Source organism: Acomys minous, assembly GCF_964271855.1.
Source record: "Acomys minous genome assembly, chromosome: 12".
NCBI lineage: Eukaryota > Metazoa > Chordata > Mammalia > Rodentia > Muridae > Acomys > Acomys minous.
The window spans coordinates 48711003-48731639 of record NC_140493.1 but is presented as its reverse complement, the minus strand read 5'-3'; the positions used below and the strand labels follow the sequence as shown (position 1 = coordinate 48731639).

General features: G+C 35.7%; 2 long non-coding RNA genes across 2 annotated transcripts in view; one reads left to right on the top strand and one right to left on the bottom strand.

The window, feature by feature from the left end:
* Positions 1 to 20637, top strand: part of LOC311579642 — a 30402-nt gene that overhangs the window by 4333 nt on the left and 5432 nt on the right. The gene's annotated exons all lie outside the window — the stretch shown is intronic.
* Positions 1253 to 20637, bottom strand: part of LOC311579643 — a 91917-nt gene continuing 72532 nt past the window's right edge. Inside the window, exon 5 of the long non-coding RNA XR_014773206.1 lies at positions 1253 to 7749. This is a non-coding gene — a long non-coding RNA (uncharacterized lncRNA). The remainder of the gene's footprint in view (positions 7750 to 20637) is intronic.

Here is a 20637-nt window from a genome sequence, read left to right as displayed (position 1 = left end):
TCCAGAAGATGGTTTTGATTTTAAGAATTAATATAGTTTATTCAGAAAATATTTTAAATTGAAAGGTTATTGCAAGTTATCTAAATTAGGGGAACATAAAAATTTATATTCAAATGAATTTTCTCTATGGAATAGTTTTCAAAAGAACCCCCCAAAACTTGAGCTTAAAGGTACAGAAGCTTTTCTCTGAAACCTAATTGAATATTTAAATTAGGATGTGAAGATGGTATCGCTTTGCTTTTATTTTACATAGGAGGGGTTTTTGTATTCCGGTTCTATGGAACTACTTTCAAAATATGCTTTTAGTTTGATTTCATAAACAGAAACTTCTCTAAAAGAACTAGTTATTTTGTTCCTAATGATTGTTAGTCTGTAGACTTTTATATTCGAAGTTGAAAAGAATAATGTATTAAGCTGTTTGCCTAAAATGGCTAATTCATTGAAACATTTACTTTTTTATTATTATATAGAAAGTTATCTTTATAATGGAATTATTTTCTATTTTTTGCACATTAGGGAGTCTGGGGTGTACCTAAAAATGATCTAGTCAATGCTAAAATATTTTTCTTGTGATAACATTTATATTACTTTTGATTAAGGGTATGTGTGTTAGATACGTAAACTCAGATATTTAAGTAATACCTGCTAGACTTCCTAATCATAAAGTGTCTAATAAAACTTGTGTGTTAATATACTATACAGAATTTTGTGGTTTCTTTATAATCTGCAAAAATGTAACAGTTTAGAGATTACATCATGTAATATATAATGGAAGATTTATGTCTCCTTTCAGTAGCTGTTGATAGAAGCTATTGGTCACATACTCCAGAAGAACTTTTAACACATGAGTCAGTAGTCTAAGGTGGATATTGTTTTATAAGTGCTTTATCTGTTTCTAGAGGAAAAAATATTAACTATAGGTTTGTTCTGTAATTCTTAGTATATGTTAAACATTGTTTCTTAATGTTTGGTTTTAGCCTATCTATGAAGTAGGTGATCCTTTTTTAAAAAAATCTTGGACTATGTGCCTATGTCCTCCACAAATATTAGTTCTAGAAATGTGGGAGGTCAAGGGAGGAGACTACATTGGACTATATTAGATTGTCCCAATGAATATAACTGTTCTGATATAAAACATTAAATGAGTCAGTGTATTTTTTTCTCTAAGACTGTAACCTAGAGCTTTCCTTACTGTTGAGTAAATAATGGTGAGTTGTTAGATTATCTTCAGTCAGTTTTAAATGTTTGCCTCTGCCTGTTTGTAAGGCCAGACAGTTTTGTGGATACCTCTTAGCCCAGTTCTTGTTCATTGCTGCTGCTGTTCTTGTTTGAGATTAATTGGAAAAGACCCATACTGTTGAAATTTTGCAGTGCCCCAGGTGTTTGGTTACATAGGAAAGTGACTTGGGTTTATAGGACCCAGCCTGGGGTTAGTCTCCTCAGTAGCAGTCCTGTGCCTTCATCTACCTTCCTTGTTTTTAGGTCTCTGAATGTTAATTGTTGCTTCTTATTAATAACTGATTACCCTCTAACTTTCCTTGCTGGTCCTTAACAAACGGGGACTTTGTGTTTGAAACTTATCCTTATATAAATCTTAAGAGTATTTGAAAATGATTAATATACTTGTGTCTTCCCTCCCTCGCTCCCTCCATCCGTGTGTGTGTGTGTGTGTGTGTGTGTGTGTGTGTGTGTGTGTGTGTCTGTGTCTGCCTAAGTGGGGGAAGTCCCTAATTTTCAAGCCACATGGACATGACATAAGTTTACAGACTTTGCCCCATCCACATTTCTGAACTCTTGACAAAGTCTTTTTGTCACTGTACTTCTTAAAATACAGAGGCCAAAACTGAACTGACTACTTTAGATGTAGTATGACTTATCAAAGAATACAATGAAGCTATTATCTGGCTCTAGTACTTGTATGAATGCAGCTTGAAATTCGCATTACATTTTTTGGCAGCAGTATTACTCTTTGATCACGTTGAGCTTATGGTCAGCTAAAACGTTGCCTCTTTGTCATGTGAGCTGCTTTAATCTTTATTTTACTTTCCAGTTAATCTTTGGAAAGTGTAGGATATTTCATAGATCAGTATTATAAAAATATATCCATATTTATCTTTATCAAGCCCACCAATTGGACTATCTGAAGACATCAACTGACTGTAAATCAGCACATTGTCCATGGTGCTTTTCACTTGCTGGTTTGCTTTTTTAATCTTAATAAATCAGAAGAGAAAAAAATACTTTCTATTAGGTTAGCCTTTGGTAATTATAGCACATTATCATCGTTTGTTTGATTCTAGGTCTCAGTCTCGTCTCATCACTGATCACTCATCCAGTATAAATTTAGTGAAGCCATAAAATGTGGCAGGCACTGCCAAATGTGGTATACCAGTACACAACACAGATTGCCCTTATTCTTGTCGTGTTTGTGACCATTTTCTAGCCCATGGTTCTGCATTAGCCCTTGCCCACTGTTCGTGACCATCATGCCTTGGCTAAGGTTTAAACATGGTATATTGGAGTAGAGCTGAAGCCAGTCTTTAACAGACAAAAGTAATATGAGAAAGTAATATTTGTATTCAAAGGCACCATGATTTTGGAATCATTTATTGCTGTAGTATGATAGAGCCTGGATAGACTCATTACTTAAGGTACAAGAGGATGTAAGACTTAGACAGTATCTGAAAAGACCAAACAGTCTTGGAAGATGCATTAAGTTCTTATGGTTTGTTGGAAATCAGGGAAGGAGTGTGTATTATAAAAGATTTTGTTGTTGTTTTGTTTTGTTTTGTTTTTGTTTTTGTTTGGTTTTTGTTGTTGTTGGGTTTTGTTTGTTTGTTTGTTTGGTTGGTTGGTTGGTTGGTTGGTTTGGTTTTAGTTTTCCGAGACAGAGTTTCTCTGTGTTAGCCTTGGCTGTCCTGGACTCTAGACCAGGCTGTCCTCGAACTCACAGCAATCTGCCTGCCTCTACCTCCCAAGTGCTGGCATTAAAGGTGTGTGCCACCACCCCCAGCATGAAAATATTTTTTTTAATTAGAAAATCTCTTTTTCTTTTTATTCTTTTCTCTTTTTTTTTTGGTTTTTCCAGACAGGGTTTCTATGTGTAGCTTTGGCTATCCTGGACTCACTTATAGAACAGGCTGGCCTCAAATTCAAAAGTGATCCACCTGTGTCTGCCTACCTAAATGCTGGGATTAAAGGTGGGTGCCACCATGCCAGGCTCTAGAGGACCTTCCTTGACTTGCAGTTTTGTTTCAGGTATGAATGAGTGAATATGTTTTGAAGCCTGGTTCTATAGCTAGCAACTCAATGTCAGAACTTCTGAGAACCTGAAAATCATTAATTATGTTTATCTGCCCTCATTTAACTTAGCTTTTAAAACCAAGTTTGTTTTTAAATCTTTTAAATTTTATTTTTTGTATATGTGTATTTTGCCTGTCTGCACATATGTATGTGTACCATGTGCTTGTGATGCCTGCAGAGGCCAGGGATTGGAGTTACAGACAGTTGTGAAATACCATGTGGGTGATAAGAATTAAACCCTAGTCCTCTTAACTGCTGAACCATCTGTCTAGCCCATCAGAACAAGTATTTAATAGGGTATACTAATCCAAAATGGTTATTAAAAAGCCTCCATCATAAATTTGATGCTCAGAATTTACTAAATAATGTAGGAATCTGTCCAGTTGAACTGTTGTGAAGTATACCTAAAAAATATGAGGTCTTAATCTATGCGTTTTACTTATGATATTTAAATTTCTCATGTATCTCTTTGTGCACCTTATTTTGCATTTGATCTTTCAAAGACAAATTCGGTTTTGTTTTCTTACCCTAAGAAGTAAAGAAGAATATACGTGGCTAGGGTTCACGAGAGGTTGTTTTTTGTTTGGTGTTTGGTGGTGATGATTTTTGTTTGTGTCTTTTGGTGGTGGTGGTGGGGTGACACAAGTTCTCGAGGTCTCACTATGTAACCTTGCCTGGCCTAGACCTTGCTGTGTAAACTAGGCTGACCTTGAACTAATAGAGCTCTACCTATCTACTTTCTGAGTACTGGGATTCAGCAATTAAAGATGTGTGTCACTACTATAATACCTGACTTATTTTAGGAGAGGTTGTTAAAATATTTGAAACAATTACATGAAATTGTATGTAACTGTACATTGTTCTGGCCTCTTAGCATTACCTCAGAATCACATTATCAAAAGAAATTATAACCCCCTGGGAGTCTACCATCCCTGTCCCAGAGTAAGACTAAAAGCACAAAAGGACAAGGGAGCCAGGAATGTAAAGAAACTACGAAGACTAAGATAAGAAATAAAATACCAAGAGGAACTAGTTTCTTATTAGGCACGTTGTGTTTTATATTAATATGGAAAACTCAGCACTTCTTATTCCTTGAAAATGATCAAATGTGTAAATGCCGTTAGTGTCTTGACAATGTTTTCTTTCTTTCTTTCTTTCTTTCTTTTTTTTTTTTTTCTTGATTTACGTGGTAGTGTGAATGGAATTTCCCTCATGCTCAAGCAGATACTTGGCTCACAGTTGGTAATTATATTAGGGAAAAGAAGCATGTCACTGGGGTAGACCTTAAGGTATAAAAGCTTCCTGTTGTCCCCAGTTCATAATCACTGTTCCTGCCCTCATATCTAGTGTTTGCTGCCATGCCTCCCTTCTGTAATGGTAGTGGACTCTTAACCCTTTGGAACTGTAAGCCCAAAATAAGCCCTATTTTCTAAAAGATGCCTATATTCTAAAAGATGTTTTATGACAGCAATGGAATAGTAAATAAAACAATCTATAAATATGATATAAAAATTCTATTTTTGTAGTCTTTCTATCTTGGGCTTCAGGTTTTTTCCTTAATTTTTCTACTTTATACCTTTATGTTTATCCCCACGTTATGTTTAAAAAGACTGACTCAAGAGAGAAAAACAGTTCTGTAAGTTATCTGCTAATACATATGTACAAAGAAACTGACTTGGCCTTCATTTCTCTTTTTGCTACGAATATATTTTAAGGAATTTGATTTTCTTAATTCTGTGGCAAGTGTGGGTTTTTTTGTTCTGTTTTGTTCTCACTCCATAGCCTAGGCTGTTTTGGAACTCATTCTTATACCCTAGACTGACCTCAAATTCATAGCAGCCCTTTTCACTTAGCTTCCTCTGCTGAAAGCTGAGATTATAGACATGAGCCACCACATACATCTTCAGGTCTGTTTTTCTTTAATAACCAGCTTCATTAGTAATAAACTGCATGAATTGAAAGGTGTAAGATTTCATAGTGTTGACTATGATTACACATAAGCTTTGACATGTTTATACCCATGAAACCACCACCAGAATGAAGGTGATGAACATACCCACCCCCACATTTTCTAGTCTTCATTTAAATCCTTGCCTATTTCCTAGGCAACCATTTTTTGTTTTCTTTCATTTTGCATTTATTTTTATGTCTTAGCATAAACTACACACTCTTCTTTTGTGCTGACTTCCTTGCATCATGATTATTTTTAAACTTATTCATGCTGTATTTCTTCATGTAGCAGTGGTTGCTCTGTGTGGTATTCTGTTGTGGGTAGGGTACTAGTTTGTATATCTATTCACCTGCTGATAGACTTGTGGGTTTTCTAATTGTTGATTTTCAAAAGAAAGCTATATGAGCATCCATGAGTGTGTCTTTATATGAGCGCTTGCTTTGGAGTAAAATGGCTAACTCATTTGATAAATATAAGTTTAACTCATTAATGTTTAGTGTCATGTCATGATTATTTCCTATCCTATATCTCTTATGAAGCATCTTTTTGAATCATTTTAAATTGGATTGTTCTGTTAAGTTTTAAAGGGTCTTCATGTTCTAAACTATCATTTATTAGATTTCTGACTTACAGATATTTTAGTTAGCATGCGTTTTGTCTCTTCATACTCAGTTTTCCCACCTCCTTCTCTCTGTGTGTATAATAACTTTGTGAAACACACAGACAAACACAAAGAGACAGACAAACACACACACACACACACACACACACACACACACACACACAATTGCACAGGCCAGAAGTAGGAATCAGATCACCTGCAGCTGGAATTACAGGTGATTGTGAGATGTCTAACAAACAGTACTTGCTCTCAACCACTGAGCCATATCCTTAGTTTCTTATTTCTTAGCAGGTAGTGTCTCTTGAAGAGTAGAGGTTCTTAATGTTCATAAATCTAGTTAACAATTTATGAATAAATGGATTATGCTTTTAGTGTTATATCCACTTTTTTTCCCTCTAGTACAAGATCACAAAAGTTAGCCAGGCACCATGGTGCATCCTTGTAATCCCAGTACTCGGAGAGGCAGAGGCAGGTGGATCTCTGTGAGTTTGAGGCCAGCCATGTTTACATAGTCCAGGACAGCCAAGGCTACACAGAGAAACTCTATCTCAGGAAAATAAAAATAAAAAAAGTTTTAGCTCAGTGATATATTTTGGGGTAAATTTTATATATAGAAAAGATGGAATGGAGGTATTGCTATAGTGCCTTTTGTTCTTTGTTGGAAATCGGTCTTATTTACATTGAATTGCCTTTACATATTTGTCAACAATCAATGTCTATGTTTAGTATATATTTAGTTCTGTTTTCAAATTCTGTTCTGTTTAGTTGAAGTATTTGTTGGTTTTGATTCCTATTACTGCATAGTTGTGGTGACTAAGGCTTTATATTTAGTGTTCAATGTAAGTACAGTGAATGTTGACGTCATATATGTTGAGTTTTTTTTTTTTTCAGACTTTTTGCTAGTCTGGGTTTCTTTACATTTGATGAATTTTAGAATGAGTTGTCTGGTTTTTGTCTTGCTTACTGAGGAGTGAGGCATGCCTATAATCCCACTACTCTGGAGACTTAAGGTAGAGGAGGAGTAGTTTAAGGTTAGCCTGGGCTACATAGCAAATTTTAGACAAGACTGAAATGAACTCTTGTTTCAAGGGGGGAATAAAAAGCCTATTGAAATTTTGAGCAGGTTTCCACCAGATCTGTGGATCACTTTGAAAGGAATCAACACCTTAAGTAGAGTCATGGGCTTGGTGTAGCACTCTATTCGTGACTACCTTAATTGTTCTTGGCTCATTTTTCAACCTATATTAGGATTATCCTCTTTGTTTTTAACTTGATTCTTAAAAATAAAACTTCTTTTTAAAAAGGTCCAGATGTTAACCTGTCTTTTTCCTTATTTATTGGAACTTTCTGACAGAAGTGGTTTTTTTTGTTAGAAGTCATTTTTGTTGTTAGTTTTTAACACACGATTATGATGATATTCAATATTCTACAGGTTTACATTGTAGTTAATTTTGAGCCTAAAGCCTAGATACTGAATTGATATGTTGTTACCTAAAAGGGAAATATTGAAAAATGTTGAGAAAAAAGTGTTAAGTTTATTTTTTAAGTATCACCTTATTCTATCCTTTTCCATCAATCAAGTCACATATTTTTTGATGAGAATTTTTATTTATTTTTTTTATTATTAATTTATTCTTGTTACATCTCAATGGTTATCCCACCCTTGTATCCTCCCATTCTTCCCTCCCTCCCGTTTTCCCCCTTTTCCCCTCCCCTATGACTGTTCCTGAGGGGGACTTCCTCCCCCTGTATAGGCTCATAGGGTATCAAGTCTCTTCTTGGTAGCCTGCTATCCTTCCTCTGAGTGCCACCAGGTCTCCCTCTCCAGGGGACATGGTCTCAAGTCACATATTTTTGAATGCCAGTTTCTTGTCTGTAAAATAAAATAATACTCATTTTATGGAGCCACAGTAAAGCAGATTGAAACAATTTTTTAAAAATATACATGAAAGTAATTTGCAATGAATCAAATTATAAATTCATAAAATTATTTTATGGCAATAAATTTGAATGTTTGGTATAAATATAAAAACCCTTTAGTTAACAAATTCAATGTTTTAGAGTCTGAATAAAGAGTGTACATGTCAGAGCAAAACAAAAAGAGATACAATTTATAACAAGCCTAGGATAGTGATGTTAAATGGATCCTGTTCCCATTTTTTGGTTTCAGTCAACAAATGCTTTACACTGTGTACCTCTTACTTTCCCAGATTATGAGATTATAGGAGTAAAAAATGTCATGCAAGCATCCTGCTTTCATCAAGTTTTTTTTTCTTGCATGTTATGACAGAGTCATGCAGAAAGCATGGGATAGAGTACACTACATGTTTTTAGATTGTGATAAGTAAGAAATTAAAGAGCAAGCTGTGCGAAAGAATTATCAGGGTGGAAGCCCACTTGTGTGTGTGTCATTAGGGCAAAGAACAGCTGTGTAGAAACCTTTTCATTGAAAGAGTCCTGCATGGCAACTGGTGTGTAATGGTTACTTCTAGAGTAGGGAAACTAGGCAAACTGAAAGAATTGAAAAAAACTTAAAGATAGTGATAAAGTATAGTAATCAGAGGCATCTCTTGAGCCACAATGAGAGGACAGGTTTGTATTCTTAATGCTGAGGAAATAGAAATGTCCTGATCAATAGATGTTGCTGTGTATTGCCTGTGACTTTTGGAAATGGAAACCTAACAGTAAGACATCAGCAAGCTCATAGAATTCAGTAAGGTGAGTTGCTAGTAGTCTAGGAAGCACTAGAGTAGTGGTTCTGTGGGTTGTGATACCTTTGGGAGGTAGGACAACCCTTTCACGAGTTGTATATGAGATATCCTGAATATCAGATATTTACAATTCATAACAGTAGCAAAATTGCAGTTAATGAAGTAGCAGGGAAAATAATTTTATGGTTGGGGCTTACCACAACATGAGGAGTCATTGCATTAGACAGCTTGAGAACTAGTGCATCAGAGCAAAAGACTGATTTTCACTCATTCAAAAAGCCCAGTTAGACTCTAGGAAATCCAAGTCTTGGTTATTTAGAGAAAAGGTATTTTACAGCTCTTAATTTTACTGGGACTTGTTGCATACTTACTGTGTTTTCTAAACAATGTTTATGGCTTTTCCTTTTGAACTTCTTATGCCAGTCAACTAGCTGAATAAGACAATAGCTTTGGTTTCACATAGGAACATAGTTACTAACCACATGGAGGCAGGTCTTGAGTAAATATATACAAATGTTCATTATTAGTACATGATTGCATTATAGCATCTTGAAATCACTGAGTGGAGTGGACCATAAAAACTAGTCTTTCTTTTATAGAAGAAAGAATTTCAATCTGAAGAAACTTAAGTGATACACATTACATAATCTTAAAAAAAAACATGGGTATCTTCTTAACTGTCAGGTGAAGAGATTCTTGAGGAAAATATGAAACCAGGAGCATCAATTTGCTGTGTCTGATGTATTCTTCAATGGTGGCCTTTTGTTTCTCACTTACACTGTTTATGTTTATCTTTAGACTTTCAACACTAGGTTAAGTCAGACCTATTATGTCAAATAATGTTACTCAATTAATGATAAAGCAGAGAAATTATTGCAATATATCTTAAATAGTGATAAAAGCAAGCTTAGATTGTGGTAGTTGTATGTGATAAGTGTGTCTATTCAGTAACTTTAAGTTTAATATTGTTCCCACATAGACTTGCATGGGCTTAGACCCTTGGCTGTTTGGACTTAACTAAACTGGTTAGCCTCTCTGTCATAGCCCATGACTAAACACTGTAGTTTGGAGCCTGTGTGTCAGTCCTGGTGGATTAATCTAAATCTAAACAATAATACTTGTCTGCACAGCCACTGTAATGGTAGCATTTGTTATTTAAATAAAAACCCAGTTAAAAGCCAGCAGATGTAGCGCATAGCATGAAGTTATGAGTATGGGATTCAACCCTAACACACACACACACACACACACACACACACACACACACACACACACACACACACTATCTATCTATCTATCTATCTATCTATCTATCTATCTATCCATCTCTATCTCTCTATCTCATGGTGGGGGTAGCAGGGGCACGACTCTATTGCTGAACTATATGCCCAGTCTTCTTTAGTCTTTTAGGACTCACTAAGATGCTCAGACTGACTCTGAACTTGTAATCCTCCTGCCTCAGCCTCCTAAGTAGCTAGGATACAGGCCCATGCCATCAGACCAAGCTAATTCTTAGTTTTTAAAAATAATTTCAAAGAGTAACGGAGGAACAGTAATCTTTTTGTTTGTTAATTTGTGCTTTTTAACTCTATGGCATGCCTGATCCTGAACAAATTAGCACGTGAAGTTCATTGTTGGTTTGTATTCAGAATCTTAAGACAGCAGAAATGCATTCAGAAAACAACAGATACAGGAGTACTGATATAATTAGGGAGAAACCCTAGCCTCCTTTAAGCCTTTCTCTTTCAATAGCTTATAATTTTCTGTAAAACCTAAACATTATCTCTGGCCAGGTGTATTTTATTTTAGCTTTTAATTCTGTTTTGTAAAGTTTGAATCAAAAAGAAAGATACGTTTTGTCTTCCACACAAAGAATATTCACATTTGTATTTTTTAGAATTCATTTCCATATCCCAGAGCCTGCCTTTGTTTAAAGATATCTTTTTATCGATAAAAGGCTGTCTGAATTTATGTATCTATAAAACTAAAATCTGTAAATATGGCATACATTGTTGAGAATATTAGTTGATTTCCTGACAACTATATTACATCTGCACAAAATATTAGATGACAGTCATTTCTTACAGTCTGATGTGGCAGGTGATCTAACATTATGCTCTGGGGTCATATAAGGTCTTATGAAGAAGAGAGCTAGAATTCTAGAATCTTAACTGAGAAAATTGGACTTAAGTTAGTAGTCTAAATCAAATTATATGTATGACTATTTCCCTCCCTTTATTTCATTAAGATAAGGAATGGAACTGTGGATGTACTTTCTACAGAAGGGTAAATAAGGAAGCCAAAGGGAAGATTTTAGTCTGTTTAAGGTATCTCCATCTGTACTACACTTGAAACTGCCAGGTCGTTGAACATCTCTCTGCAATAATTAATCAACCTTCTCAGCTAACAGTACAGATAATATAGCAAGAGCAGACTTTGGAACCAGGCACTGTTGCTTTTATTTACAAAAAGAGGATGCATACAATTTCTAGGTCATAGTACTGTCATGGTGATCAAGCAAGTAAGCCTTATGTAAGGGTTACTCTTTTTTTTTTTTTTTTAAATGGAGACATGTCTGTGATAGCTGCAATTTGCTGGTTGTAGTGAAGTTTTCATAGTCAATTTAACATTTGAACTAGATCTTGAAAAACTTCAGTGAGATACAAACAGTTCAAAATGTTAAGAAGTCACACGGATACAGTAAAGAATGAGTTTTCTTTCCATTTATTGTATACTAGCCATTTACCTGCCATTAAGCTTGACCTTATCTTAGTTAGTTCTAACAATAACCCAGTAAGATATGTACTTTAATGGGTTTTACAAATGGGAAAGGAGTCACAGAAAAATAGTCTTTTCCCAAAATCCCAGAATTAAATGTTTGGCCTAGTTCTGTCAAATTGTAAAGCTCAGGTGGGTTCTTAATCACTACCTATAGAATACTGCTTTCTGAAGAGCAGACTGTTAAAAGAATTACAATATTAAAATGGGTATGTTCACATTGTTACCTTGAGAGTCTCTGGCTGTGGCTTTGGTAGTCATTTTAGGAAGCCAAGAGAGACATACAGCACGGGTGTGTCTTTGCTGAGAGCATTGCTGCCCTGTCATTCTGTCATTGTGAGAGGCCTTATTTTTCTGAACTGGAATAAGAGTACTTTGGTTTTTTAAGTTTGTACTTTATTTTTCTAGAAATGACACAAATTTTCTAGTTGTATCTTGATTGACACCATGAACTTTCAAGTTTTCACACCCTGTGCTGCCCAGAATTGATTCCCTGTGAGTGCCCTTTGAAGCTCCCTCATCAGAGCGATGGCTGCAGTTTTGCTACCAGTCTTCAAACATCCCAGTTTCATGTCCTTGAGGTTTGTTTAAAGTGTGCTTAGGATAGTCTTTATTCTGTTGCTGTAGCTACTTGTCACATTGTCTTTTTAAGAAACTACTAGGGAATTGGTAATTACTTAGATTTCCCCCATTCAAATACCATCCTGACTTTAGCAGATTTTTTTTCTAGTCCCTTGTACTACCTCCTAGTAGGTGACAGTTATCCTCCTCCGACCAGTGCCTTACAGCCCTTTCTGTAATATGTTATCATTTCTCATAGTTCTAGAAGTTGAAAAGTTGTGAGTCTAAGAAGCTGCATCTGGTAAAGCTTCATAGTATCTATCACCTGACGGCGGAACAAAAGAACAGATGCACAATGGGTTATAAGCAGAGGGGTGGCAGGCAGCATATAGTGAGGAGACAGGGTGAATTGATAACTGTATCACAAAGCCTTTTCCACAGAATCCACCCACTTTCTTTGTGTTCACATTATTCCATTCATTCAGGAAAGACACTGTTGTTACCTGTCACCTCTTAAAGGTCCTACTTCTCAAAACACAATTTCCTTGGGGGTTTTTCAAACATATTAACTTTGGGGGGCATATTGAAACCATAGCAGTTTCTTATAACAATGATGTTGAGAATGTCTGTGTTGGGAATTCTCACATTAGTTCTATTGAGGTATCTAGTAAATTGTTTTCAACATTGTGCAAGAGGTTGTGGCAAATGTAGTATAATATATCTATGTAAGCATTTTGACGAATTGATTGTATGAAAACCTCCAGTTAATTGTACAGCAGTACTGTTTCACTGAGCACTTTGTTTGGGCATGCATGCCTGTACATTTTTCTATTTTGAAAATATTGGTAAACAGAAAATTAAAGTGCTAATGCTGACATTAAGAAGGGTAATGCTAGTCAGGGAAGCCCAGGGCCCCCAAACAACACAGGCAATCACCACTGCTGTTGATTAACTGCCAGAAACAGATAATAAGACTCTATTGCTGTAGATACCACATGCCTTGGTCATAGGACATAGAGAAATCAGTCTGGAACTTGGGTGGACACTTCCTGCTGGGTACCCTTCATAGAGCTGAAAGGTATTGCACAGGCCACTAGGGAAGAATTGTCATCAACATTCTTACTCAGCTGCGAACCCTGTGTACAATAATACTAACCAACCGAGATAAGCCTACTTGTATAATTGTGGCAGATCTGTTATGGAAGAAATCACTTGCTTTCTGAATGGACTTGGTTTGTGCCTATTCCACAGGAGGGAATTTACACACTGTAAACCTGTTCAAAAGACTGGTTGGAAGGTCCTACTAGGGAATCACTAATGTTAAGTAAACGTGATATGCACATCAAAATGTCTTCTAAATAACTTTATGTTCATAAAATAGCACTCCTGTAAGCTTTGGTCAGATAAACTTCTTTTAACATTTTACAAAGAACTGTGACAGAATTCCTTCATAACTAAAGAAAAGATTATCTGGCAATTTTTTCTTAGTTGATTTAGAAAAAACTGAACTGAGGACAGAGGGAGAAGTTACTTAAAGACAGTTATAACAGTGGTCCATTTTTCCTTGGTGTACAGTGTCCCCAGTCAAGTAGCATGCACCTACTTAGGCATAATTGTTTATTCCTAAATTAAATCTGGAACATTTAAGTTGTAGGATAACATTCTGAATAGTCTTTGTTGTAAATAACCATTAGATTGTTTTAAAGTATTTGTCTCCTAAAACAATGATCAACTTGTATCCATAGGAACCACATGCACTTTCCTCATTATTTCTGTAATAAATAGAATTATGTGTAGTATGTGACTGAAGAAGAATTTCAGAGAACATTTCAATAATATTGCAGGACGGTTTCAGTGGTTAGAATCTTTCCCTCTCTAGTATCTGTTAGGAAGTTTGGAAATTTTTAGACTTGTATTATCCTGTTGAGTGTTTAATCCTGTGTGATGTGGATGCTTGTGTAAGACTGCATATTCATGTCTTGGAAATCACTGACTTTTGCAAATGTAATTGTCTTCATGGACTTTAATGTTTTTTGTAAAAGGAATTTTTTTATTAAATATTTTTACATATACATTTATATTTTTACACGTGTATATACAATAAACTACCTACAGCAAGAAGAACTATGAAACAGTCAGGAATTATATATATGTTACATTCATAGTGTTTTGGCTATTTTTTTTAAATTTATTTATTTATTTATTTTTTCCTCCTTTATTAATTTATTCTTGTTACATCTCAATGGTTATCCCATCCCCTGTATCCTCCCATTCTTCCCTCCCTCCCAATTTCCCCTTATTCCCCTCCCCTATTTGGCAGCCTTGAAGACTTCAATTTTTAAAAGTTAATTTATATGTTTCAGATTAAAGTTAATCTATAAAGTACAAATTTACTATTCTCACTTAATCTTTCTTTTCTCTTTCAGCAAACAAATAGAAGAATCAAAAACAAAATGTTTCAGTGTTGCTTTGTAAGCAAAGCCAAGGGGTTTTGCTCCTCTTACCCACTTAATTCATTTCTATGGACCACATTCCTAACCTAGTTCAGCTGAGGATAGGGAGGAAAATGTTACTCTTTCTCAGCATTGATCTACTGCCAGTAAAACTTGTATTTATTATCATCTAAATTAGGAAAGTTTTAATGAGAGATGTCACTTTTAATAATAATATCACTTGGGACTGTCTGGAGAAACTGAGATGTGTGGTCACTGTAATCGTTCAAATGTTATTTGAAATTCTGTGTTCATGGGGGAAAAAAGGCCAGATCTACATCTGGTAGAAAAATATAGCCTCACATGGAGTAGCAGATAAGCTTGTGATGAGCCTCTTCTGATTAGATAATTCAAAAGAAATTACTGTCTTTCTATGCTAATTAGGATTGTTTACTTTATTGTTTGTCTCCCTCCCCCGCCCGCCTCCCCTGTCCCCCCCAGCCCTCAAGATGTTACAGTTGTCATTCAGCTCTGCCACACTGAAAGTCATTAGCAGAAGCAGTGACTGGCCACCGCTCTGTTCCTCTGTAGCTTGCTGTCAGAAAGTCTGTGTCTGTAAACATCCCCGACTGGAAGCTGTAAGCCACAGCCAAGCTTTCAGTCAGATGTTTGCTGCTACCGGCTCTTCCCATGCATCTTTGTGGACAGTGTGGCCTAAAGATTGGAGCTGAAGAGGTTGAGGACTGCATGGGGTACAGAAATGTTGAGGGTTTCCTTCTGCTGGCAGCTTCCAGTGCAGGGGGCTGGCTGAATATGCTTCTGCTGGGCTTCGAGGATTTGTTTAAACCAAGTTTTATTTCCTATTTTGCCCTGTCAGTAAAAGTTTATTCTTTATAACCTTTCCAAATAGGCTGCAGTTTAACTTCCTAGCAGTGTTGAAAACCACCTTTCTCCACTATAAATTCTTTATAAATTCATCTATAAATTCTTCTCTATAAATTCATCTTTACCTCCCAGCAGTCTACAACCTAGGAATTTCAGGTTTACCTGTATATATGAGATTTGTATGTAAACTTTTGCTTCTTCCTACTTGTTCTCTTTACCCTCAGTGGTGTTACTAATCTTAATCAGAATGTTCTTCTCAAAATCTGGAAAATTTCAAACCACTGAACCTCTTTGCAACATTTGCTTGTGTATTGCTTATGTCTTTGTGGATTAAGTAAAACTTCCTGATTGTTTCAGGTTATTGCTTGGCTCCCAGCTCCCTTGAAAGTAGTTGTATTGTGTTCTTCATTTTTGTTTCTCTTCACAGTACTAAATAATACAGGCTTTTTATTAAAAATCACAATTAGTGTTAACCAGTGTATAGTGTCATAACTTTTTGAGGTTTTTGGTTGGGTGGGTGTTCTGTTGTTGTTTTGTTTTTGTTTTTCAGTTTAAAAGTGTTATCTCATTTATTTCTTTGATAAATAGTAATTTTCAATTTTATCAAAAATTATTTAAGGTGTTTGTTTGAGAGAGTGGCTCACTAGGTAACTCTGGTTGGGCGGTAACTCTTAGAGCTCCACCAGTCTTCTGCCTGCTGAATGCAGGCATTAAAGGTGCACAACAATACGCCCAGCAGACATTGTTACTTTTCATTATTATTAAGTTGGCTTAGGTTCGGGATAGAATTAAAACAGAAGATACAGTTCCTGCCACTCTAATTTCTTACATGTTCCTGTATTACATTATAGCCTTTCTGGAGACATGGATATTATGTCTTTATAATTCTGTATTTTGTACCATATATATCAATATATGTATATTGATATATATATCACTCTAATATTTATTTATTCCAACAGTATATTATTTCCACTTACTTGTTTATTGTTCCTGGAGTTTAAACCTAGTGTTCTTGAGCATGCTAAGTAAGAGACCTACCACTGAGCTGCATCTCCAGCTTTTATTATGTATCTTAAGTACTACTTTGTTAGAAAGATAGTGTGTCAGACTAATTTGGGAGAATGGCTTAGTTGTTTCAGACATCTATGTCCTTTCCTCTTATACTTAAAGGCTTAATGGTTAGCATTCATCTTACATTGCTTCGGACAGAGATATTGCTAGGAGCCACAAAGTGTTCCCTTAAAACCTTGATGTATAGATTAAAATTCAATGGGATGGATAAAAGCTTCATGATTTGCTTATTTGCAGATTATTTTAATTTGAAGTGTTTTTTTAAGTGGTAGGCCAAATCTAAGCTAAAAGAGGAATATCCGTTCTGCACAAAGCTACCAGTCTGTGCTTATGTAGTCTAGTTATCCCTGGAAGCTTCAGGGTCAATGCCAGTCTGTTGGGGGAACATTTGTTGTGAATTTATCATTCTTCCCTAATGAAAGAAAACCAGAAACCATATTCAGTGTCCTTGGTTCTATGTAAAGCACAACCTTTTAGTCATTTGCAGATGACTTATTTATATTTTAACTTTGAAGAACCATAAACTTTTTATTGGCCTGCAAGGTTGACAGTTCATTAAGTCACAAGAGTTAGGTTGTCTTTATTTTCCAGTAAATGTAGAACAATTTGTTTTCTCGGCCTTTAACTTAGGTTTCAGGAGAAAATGTATAAATTGTGACAGTTTAAGAAGCTTAGAAATACATTTACTATTTATGTTTATTTCTATGTTTATTTTTGTCCAACTAAATACTACATTTAAAAATAGTTCTCAACCACTGTACAAATGATAAAGTTCCTCAGAGTGTGCTTTAGGAGTTACTTTCTTGGCAAACAACTACAAAAATGCATCAAGTCTCAATTAGTACATTGTACAAATCCTGTTTAGAAAATATTCATAGAAAAAAATACATTTTGGTTGAGTCTTTATTGTCTCCAAGGTCCCAGATCCCTTTTCTGTGCAACTATAGTCTTGGTATGATTGAGAAGGGACCATAAACCTCTAATCCAGATCATCTCCATTTTTCCATTTATTATGAGCATGTTCTAAGTTGGATTCCTCTTTTGTTACAACTTCATTCATTGAGTTAATGTCCCAATATTTATTGTGCATTCCAGTTTTTAAAAAAGGATTGTTTAGTTTTAATATCTATTTGAGTTTAATTACCTTTGTTGTTGTTTGGTTTTTGGTTTTTGAAGACAGGCTGCTTAATTGCCTTTTAAAATTATGGTATCTTGGGTAGTTTTCCCATCCTAGCTCCTGAGGGTGGATAGTAAGGTACATGTTTTGATCTTGCCTATTTATCAATAGTGTGCTGATTATTGGATATTCATTGCTGCCTTTGCTTTGGCTTTCCAGCATACTTGGTAGAATAGTTTTCAAATACGAGTGTGCATCAGAATTATAGCGGGCTTAATAAAGCACAGACTGCAGGGCCCCCAAAATGGTTGCTTCCATTGTAAGTCTAGAGTAGGGCTTAGGAATCAGCTGTATTTCCTAAGTTCCTATGCAGTGCTCTGGACAAAAGATCCACGTGCTTGATTTATGGGTGTGTACCAACCATGCCAAGCCCTAAAGTAGATTGGGGGGGGGGGGGAGGTCTGGCGCACCCTAAAGGATTAAATGTGTTTACAAAGAAAAGCAGCAGGAAATCAATCAAACAAACAGTTATAGTAGTAATCGTAGTGTAAACAGGAAACAGCAACATGCTTGTAGAGAGGGGAAAGGAGTTAGAGATGGGGGAAATTAGTCCTGAGAAGGCTGCTCCAGGAAACAGTTTCCTAAGATCATGAGCTACCTATGAAATACCAGTGATTTTTAGTTTGCTGACATGTAACTTTATTTTCTAATTTAAGAACTTCTTCCCTAATGAAAGTATTCGAAGAGCACCTTTAATATTTAGTAAGGGAATTTGTGGTGATTTTTTTTTTTAATCAGAGGAACACACCTTTGAGATACCATAACCATATTTTTTTTCAACAGTAGATAATGGGCTCAAGGTAGAACTATGGGAAAGCCGTGCCTATGGTTCAAGGACCTGAGTGTTAAGTAAGCATCATATTGTCAATCACATTGGGTCCTTATAAATGCGAGTGCAGTTGTTTAGAAGGGAAGGGTGTAGAAAGATGAATGGTGTCAAAACAGTAAGTTGGCTTTAGATAGGAAAAGCTATAGAATGCCTGCATTCATTGTCTCATATTCTTTTGGTAAATGATGTATATTTGCTCTTTCTGTAATTCGACACTTGATTTTGTCCTCATTATGTGAATCATTGTGCCTATTCTTTTATCAACACATTCTACAAAATTATCTGAGCCTGAAATAAAAAGCCAAGTATAAACACAGTAAGGAGTCCACAAGTTCCTCTTTAAACCAAGTTTCAGTTCATGTAAACATCCTACACTCAGCTGTCATACATAAGTTGGCTGGGATGTGGATGTTTACGTCAGCTGTCTTGGAATATCCACCAGTTAACATAATGATACAGGACCTCACTGGGATTACAGGAGTATACCACCATGCCCAGCTAAAGACTACTTATTGTAAATGCTATTTATATTTAGGTATTCAATAAATACTTGCTGTACTGTTTAAAATAGATACTTGTTTTATCTTAATATAGATGATGCCAACATTTTGGTTTAGAAATAGTTTGAATCTTATATATCACTGCAGTTTATTAAATGGTATTAGAGCCTAGCTTCTGGCTCTCCTTCTCTCACTTATTGTTGTTGACATGAAGTGAGTCAGTGTCATTTATGTGTTCTTAAACTTAGAACAGTTATCATTACTGTTACTATTTTAAGACTTTTTGTATCCATTATTTTTTTTTCATGTATAGTAATACCATGGTTTAATACCTTAATGGTGAAGCTAACACACCTGATTAGTGGTCTAAATGCTACTTCCATATTTGTGCTGTGCTGTGTGTGTGTGTGTGTGTGTGTGTGTGTGTGTGTGTGTGTGTGTCTGGGTGGGGGAGGGGTGTTTCGAGACAGGGTTTCTCTGTGTAGTCTTGGCTGTGCTGGACTCCCTTTGTAGACCAGGCTGGCCTTGAATTCAAAAAGAGCCACCTGCCTCTGCCTCCCAAGTGCTGGGATTAAAGGCGTGCACCACCACGCCTGGCTGTACCTTTCTTAAAAATACTTTTTTTAAAGCCAGGCACAGTGGCACACTCCCAGCATCCTGGGATACAGAGGCAGGTGGATCTCTGAGAGTTCAAGGCCAGCCTGGTCTATAAAGTGAGTCCAGGACAGCCAAGGCTACACAGACACCCTGTCTGGAAAAACAAAACGAAACCAAACTTTACATATATATATTTGTTTTTCAATTCCATGAAAGCATCCTGTCACAAGTCAGTATTTGGTGACACATCCACATTCTCTATAGATAAAAAGCAAATATACACATACACAAACACAAAGAACTACATAAAATATATTACTGCAGCAACTTACTATGTGTCCTCAAGCTCCTGCTGAGGCTATCCAGGACTTAGAATTAACATTTAATGTTTCTTCTGTGGAAAATGTCTAATTTAGTCCATAATTAAGATGTTAAGTAAAGCCCACATTATGCTGCTTGCCTTTTGTTGTAGCACTCGTAGGCTGAGGCAGACAGATCTCCCTGAGTTTAAGACCAGCCTAGCTGCATAATGGACCCCTGTGTCAACAACAGAAAAACAAAAACAAAACTTGTTCATGGAAGTTAAGTCCTGTTTTTCTTGATTTTTGTTGTTGGATAAACTAAAATACTTTATTAAATAACTATTAAGAGAAAGACACTTCGATTGAAAAACCTCAGACTTCTATGTTTATTAGAACTTCATCAAATGCTCATAGTATGTTATAACTTATATATTTAAACAAAAATTATAAAGAATCACAAAGGGATATAATATAAGAGTAGCTTTATAGTGTCTTTATCAAATTAAGCATATGTAGGAATTTACCATCAGATTTGCCTCTGAACTTTAACAGAACATTTCTTTCATATCTCAGAGATGAAAAACTGTTTCATACCATAATGGTTTATGCTACCAAATGTTATATGGGTTGGAGTCCTTACCTTATTATTTATTCTTTATTCTCTTGTTCAATGATCATATATTTATGGCTTGGCATCATACACTTCCTTGTTGTTTATGTACATGTGTTTATTGTGTATGTGTACATACATATATATGTAAATATGTGTTCTTTGATCATATGGACTCACAGGTTGGCCTTACTTAGCAGGCCATGCATTAAACAATAGTTGTGTCTAAACTAAAATTTTGCTCTTGCTTGAATTCAGTGAAACATCCTAAGCTGATATTCGCATCCTTACGAATAACAGCACCC